Source organism: Empidonax traillii, unplaced genomic scaffold (assembly GCF_003031625.1).
Source record: "Empidonax traillii isolate 1590-97213 ecotype Southwest subspecies unplaced genomic scaffold, ASM303162v1 scaffold636:size371350, whole genome shotgun sequence".
NCBI classification, from domain to species: domain Eukaryota; kingdom Metazoa; phylum Chordata; class Aves; order Passeriformes; family Tyrannidae; genus Empidonax; species Empidonax traillii.
The window spans coordinates 323,028-329,835 of NW_020955829.1; the positions used below are offsets into that span (position 1 = coordinate 323,028).

A 6,808-nucleotide genomic window follows, 5' to 3' on the forward strand; every position below is an offset into this window, starting at 1 on the left:
CTACCCATTTTTCAGTAATTTTGTAGGCATAAATTTTATCTTCAAAGTAGAAGTTAGAGTGAGGTATAATATGAACCATCTTCTTCCCCTTTTATTTAAAGGAATCTTTAAAGACCAAATTCAGTCTTTGTTACTTATTTCATCATAGCCTCTTGTATGTAGCCTTGTCCTTGGTCTTTAGAATTGTGTTTTAATATGTAAAGTAGAATGAAAGCAAATGGATTTTATTTATTGTTTGTATTTATTCTACTAAAATACTTGTGATTGAATATTAAAAAAGAAATTTTTCATTCTGATGTCCTAAAACCAAAGAAAACAATGACACAAAACAGCTTTAAGAGGCTGCTTGTGTCCTCACATTAAGTACATGTCAATGTCAGTAGAAAAAAGGTTATCATTTTGTAAAGTGGATTGGTACACCCATTCTGTTGTTAACTCTTATTACTTTATGTCATTGAACAACTGAAAGACTGCGTTGGTGGTGAAGAGTTTGGATTTTGTTTAGAGTCCTATCTTAAAGCTTTCTGTTTTGTGGCTGACAATATCATGTATAACAAGAATTTTCTCAAAAATACATCTTAAAAATTAACTTGTTAAAGGACTGAAATATATTGGTCATAATTCTTGATTTCTGATTTTAATTTTCTGCAAAGGGGAAAAAACCTAATCCTCTTGAAAAAATATCTGTAAAATGAATATAGGACAAAACAATTTTGGAAAAAATAATGGTGATAAACCTGCTTTTGTTGAAAACAAAAGGGATATTGAATTAAACCTTGGTTAGTTATTCTTCAATTAAAAACTAAAAATAATTTGCAATAAATTTAAGACAGAATAGAGGAACAGCCAATGGTCCTATTACACTACTGAAGAGCTCCTGTGCCATGGAAATCCTCATGGAAGATCAGGTACTATACAAGATGATACAAGAGTGTTGCTGACAGTTGCCTTTCAAATACTTTAGCAGTTTCTTTTACCGACTGTCCTATTTGTACTCTGCAACAGCCTAAGAATCTCTATAAAACAAGAGTTTAGTCTTGGCTAATTAAAAAATTGAAAAGATATTGAAGGTAGATATCTGGTGCACTATGAATAAATCTTCTAGAAGAGTTTGTAATCTACTCTCTGTTGTTGGATAGTGTTCTCTGCTGATAAAGAAATTCTTGAAAAAAATTTGAAGAAGGTAGTAGCAGTTCTCTCTGCAACAGTCAGGGTGTTTTTTGCACTTTATTATAATAAAATCATAGAGAAATATTATGAAGAAACCAGAGGGTTTTTTCTTTCACTTTTGGCAGATGATCACTGTGAATGCTTCATTGTTCCCCAGTTCTATTATTAATTCTTTGATAGCAGTTGGAAACGATGGTCTTCAAGAAAGAGACAGAATGGTTTGAGCTTGTATAGCCGTTATATGTGAACTAGGTAAGATAACTGAAAGCTATTTATGAGAAATTTTGATGTGGTTGTCATCAGTCTTCTAAGACATTTTCTTCTGTGGGTTCATATTAAATAGATTGTCTTCAAATAATTAGATGGGAATGTTCTTAATATCAATATCATATATTTTAATCATTAGTTTGATATAAACCAAAATCACTTTAACTTAAAATCAAAATCTCTGAAGTGAAGTACCTGTAGATTACAGGTACTGCACTTTCCTTTAAGACTTGTTAATTTTTGCATTACTTTAAAAAGTTTCTCTGCTGTAGGTGATGTTTCTAAAACTAATGGATTAGAAGTAGGGAAGGTTCCGTACCTGAGGTGCTGAAAAATGTAGAAGTGTTCAGAGAACATTTTCCTTTTAAAAATTGTTACAATGGGTACTGTGGTTAGCTGGGTTCTTGTGGGGTCCAGTTACACTAGGTGCTGCAAAGCATCCTGGGAGTTGTAGTTCTAAGTACTCTGTCACAGATGCTCAGTGAAATGCTTGTATGGGATTGGCTGATAAGGTCACCTGTTGTGATGTGTCAGCATTTGAAACTGCTATATAAGTTGTGGCTCCTTGAATAAACCATGCCTTTGTTACACACCATATTGGTGTTCTCATGGTCCCTATGGGGCTCATCATTTATTATATTAATAACTGCTACAGGTTCTAAAAATCAGTATTTGTGTCCATGTAAAGGCTTATCTGGACAGTGGTTTATACAATCTCCCTCTACTTTGTATGTGGGTGCTGATTTTTAAAGGTTTCCAGTTTTGTATCAATGAGAAATAACTTCAGCAACATTTTCAAGATACAAACTTCTAGTTTAAAGAAGTGAACAATCTGTTACTCATTTATATTCTAGTATAAATATTTTATGGATGTCAGTCCAGTGAAGCACAAAACCTTTTTGCAGGGAAATGCAGACACTATTGTATGGAAACTTGGTTGAAAATAAGCTGGTAAATTACTGCAGAGTGATGACTGACTGGCCATCATTTTGATTGATGATAAAATAATCAAAAATATCAATTTATTGATAATGACAGTCATTAAAAGCTTTATTGTGTGCCTCAGCAGTGTTCAGGAAGAAAAAGTTATACTTACTAACCAGACAAGTTTGTCCTTTTGGAAGTTGTTAAATGTTTTCTTTCCTATCACTGGCCAAAGTGATGTGTTTTTCTTTATTTAGCACTTCAGAATCCTGAGGTGGTGGCTCTTCGGGGTGGTTTGAGTACCATCTTGAAAAATGTGATTGATTGTCAGCTAAGTCGAATAAATGAGGCTCTGATAACTACAGTTTTGCACCTCATTAATCATCCAAAGACCCGACAGTATGTGTGAGCAGATGTAGAGTTAGAGGTGGGTTCAGTTTTACTTCTTTAGTGACAGAAATTAAACAATGTATTACTAATTACAATGTTTAATTTTCACTTCAGATTTCACCCTCTGTATTAGTGCAAAATGTTTAAATGCAACATTTTAGACTAAGAACTTAATGATTTATAAAGTGTGAATAAAATGACAGATTAGAGTGGGACTGAGGAAAGGGCAAGACTTGGTAACTATTCCCATGTGAAAGTAATATATGTCTTTTTTTTGTTCAGCAAATTTTAGCTCCTTACACAGATTTTCACTACAGGCATAATCCAGACACAGCAGAAGGACAACTCAAGTAAGTGTTAGTGCTGCTACTTATGCTACCAGTTGTGTTCATGGTACTGGAATTAAACTATTTTTGTCTCTAAAGTGACAAAGTAAAAGCAGTTAGCTAATATTAAACTATTTGAAGTTTAATATGATAACGGGTTAGAATGCAACTTCCTAAAATATTGTTTAAGATTTCAGATTTAAAAGGGAAAATTAGTTTTACCCTTCTTCCCTTCCCACCATTATATTTCTTTTACTTAAAAAAAATATCACAATCATCATATTTTACTTCAGGTATTGGTTTCTTTGTATCTAGTTTTAAACATCCAAAATGAGGAGTTTCTATTTGAGCTAGTTTTATGTTTGATGGTTGTATGGTCAGGCTCAGAAATGGAAACAAAAGGCTCCAACTTGATATCAGGGGAAAACAAAATATATTCTGTGAGGTCAGTCAAGTGTTGGAACAGGCTGTTCAGAGAAGTCCTGCAGCCTTCATCCTTGAGAGTTCAGAGTCCAGAGAAGGGCACTGAATCTGGGGAAGGGTCTAGAGGGTTAGTCCTATGAGGAGCAGCTCAGGGAGCTGGGGGTGTTTAGCCTGGAGAAAAGGAGGCTCAGGGGGGACCTTGTCACTCTCTACAACTACCTGAAAGGAGATTGTAGCCAAGTAGGCATCAGCCTCTTCTCCCAGGCAAGTAGTGACAGGACAAGAGGACATAGCGTCAAGCTGTGCCAGGGAAGGTTCAGGTTGGACATCAGGAAGAATTTCTTCACTGAAAGTGTTAAGTATTGGAAGGGCCTGCCCAGGGAGGTGGTGGAGTCCCCATCCCTGGAGGTGTTCAACAAACAACTGGACGTGGCACTCAGTGCTCTATTCTGGTTGACACAGTGGTGATCAGTCAAAGGTTGGACTTGATGATCTCAGAGGTCTTTTCCAATCTGATTGATTCTGTGATCCTGTGACTGAATTTCTACGATCCAACGAGATAAAGTCCTGTGTATAACCTGGTCTGGTCTCAGAGCTGACAACTTCTATGTGCAGGAGTTTAGACTACAGACCTCCTGGGATTGCTTACAACTTGAATTAATCAGGTTTTTGTTGTTTGGATTTTTTTTGTTATTAGATTGCAATAGATGCTTAGGTCTATGTAACTGAATCAGTGTCCAAGTGGCTCCTGCTGTGGTCTTACTGTCAATGGAGGCTTCAGAGTGAATCATCCAACCAAATATAGGTGTTTATTTTGATGTGATCCTCCTACCATGGAACCTTCACTAAAAATAGAAAAGTAACAGTACTTAAAAGTCCTAATCATTGTGTATGTGTACACATGGCATACATGTACACACACACATATTTATGTACATAACAGATTTTTCTTATGCTGGATTTTGTCCCCCAACTAAAATTTCAGTTAACTACTTTTTACTTGCTATGTTAGTAACAATGTTTTACAGTAATTAACTGTGTATTGTGACATTTGTTATTTTAATGACAGAGAGGACAGAGAAGCACGGTTCCTAGCTAGTAAAATGGGAATAGTGGCAGCATTTCGATCATGGGCAGGTAAGACATTTTTGTTTGTTTGTTTGTTTGAACTTGGATGATTGGAAATGTCACTTTTCTAGTCATAAAAGAGTGGTTTATTTAAGCACAGAATCTGCCTCTCTTGATCTAATTTCTATCAATACCTTCCTACTATGTTATTAAGATATGTTTTGATATTGTTAAATTGGAAGACTCATACATAGTTCTTTGACTAACTCTACTGACAAGATACAGCTTTATTTATTTGTTTATTTACTTTATATATAGAATGCCATAGAAGTTGTATTGTGATGATGGTACTTGTTATTTGATGGGTGAGAGGAAGTTGAAAATAATAGCATATCATCAAAATTTCCCTTTGACATTGTTCTGCCATTGTAAATAAGAAATCTATTTGCCTATGTGAAGAGAGCAGAATAATTTCATTACCACCTGCTTTTACTGGGTGCCATACCTGAAGAATGTCATAGGTTTTAAAAGACATGTTGGAATTTTTCTTTTTTTCTTTCCCTAGGGTCATGTCCCTGTCCCCTGTCCGTCCCCTTCCCCCCCCCCATCTGTTTCTTCTGAGATGGGGGGAATCAGGGAGGGGGTGGAGGTGGAGCGGAGCTGCATGTGCTGGGCAGGGCTGGAACAGGGAGAGGGGGATGGCTCGCGGGGAAGCGCGGTTGCCACAGGGACAGCTGGGGAGAGTGCTTTGTTTGGGGGCTTTTGGGTTTGGTCTGCAGACCGGACAGAGCGGGAGCCCACTTTCGGCTGCCTCTTTTTCTTTTCCTGAGAGGAAGATTTTTTCCCCATGGGACACCTCACAGAGGACAACTGAGAGAGAGAGACTGACCCATCTCAGAGCAAGGTATTCTTCTTTCAAGATTTCCTGTAGGAAAAAGGACTTTTTCATTGCTGGCTGTGAGCACACAAGACTGTGAGCAGCTGTTGAACTGCCAGGACAGTCCTGCCTTTCCCCCCGCTCCCCGGGTTGCTGTGGGTTTCTCCCTCACCCACCTGGGGCACTGGGACTTTTTTTGTTTCTCCTGAAAGTTTTTGATTGCACTATTTGTTGTTTATTCAGATTTTTGTTAATAAAAAGCTGTTTCTTTTCCTTTTCCACACTTTCACCGGAAGTTTCTTAATTTCTAAGTTGTAATCTTGTTAAACAAAGACATTTATTGGCACCCAAATTGTGGGGCTTGACTAGAGGAAAAGTGGAAAAGGAATAAACCCTCTTGTTTAATCACCTGTGTATTGCACAGAGACACCATTACCCATCATGTGGTATGATGGAATGATTTACGGACTTCTATCTTGATGGACAGAAATCGCTTGATTGCTAATGATCCAGGGTTTTTATCTCATTCACCTTCAGCTGGGAGTGGTTAAGCAAATCAAGGCAGAACACTGCTGCAAGTCACACATCAATCATACATTGACCGACCCATCACACACACCACACACACAGACCTTGGAGTTTCAAGTTACCCTACACTCCCTCCATGAGCTCAGCTCCATTCCCTGGACTGTAAATCAAGGGTTTAGATAAACAATACAAGGTCATCTAGACATTTCCCAGGCCTTTCTCACACTGGCTGCTACAATGTGGTCCAACTTCTTTTGGCATTTGGCCACGTATATGGTCTTTCCAGTTATGGATCACTTCTTAAAGATGGATACCATGGCTGCAATAGTTGTGGCTGCTATTAAGTTTGTAAATTGGTACCAGTGGCTGAAAAATTCTGGCCCCATAGTTCTCTTTTGGAATATATATACATGGATGCATTACTACCACAACTCAGGTTCCTATTTTTGGGGTTTTACTGATAATGATACCTATTTTGGGGGAGGAACACAGGCAAATGCTTTTCCCCAATGTAATGGTTTTAGTCTAGGCCTTCCTGGTGACCAGTTTGTAACCAAGGAAGTAGCCAAGTACCCAGTATTCCATACAATTTTTACGTAAACCAGAGTATAAATAAGTCGGAGATTAGAGACCTCTCTCTCTTCTCTTCCTGCGAGGTTTGGGAACAGTGGGTCCCTGCGTTGGTCTCGCTTATCTAAGGCTGAGGCCTGCAGAATCCACCGTCCTGCCACGTGGAAGTTTGGAGAGTGCTGGCTGTGACTGCCGATCCTGCTGTTCTAAGGGACATGGTGAGATCTGTTTTATTAGTTATTAGTATAGTTCTTGAGTTTGATCT

General features: G+C 37.8%; 1 long non-coding RNA gene across 1 annotated transcript; it reads left to right on the plus strand.

Moving 5' to 3' along the window:
• Positions 1-2,776: 2,776 nt before the first annotated feature.
• Positions 2,777-4,640, plus strand: LOC114065292. Its single transcript, XR_003572915.1, has 3 exons — positions 2,777-2,788; positions 3,034-3,101; positions 4,570-4,640. It is a non-coding gene; the product is annotated as an uncharacterized LOC114065292 (long non-coding RNA).
• The last annotated feature ends 2,168 nt before the right edge of the window (positions 4,641-6,808 follow it).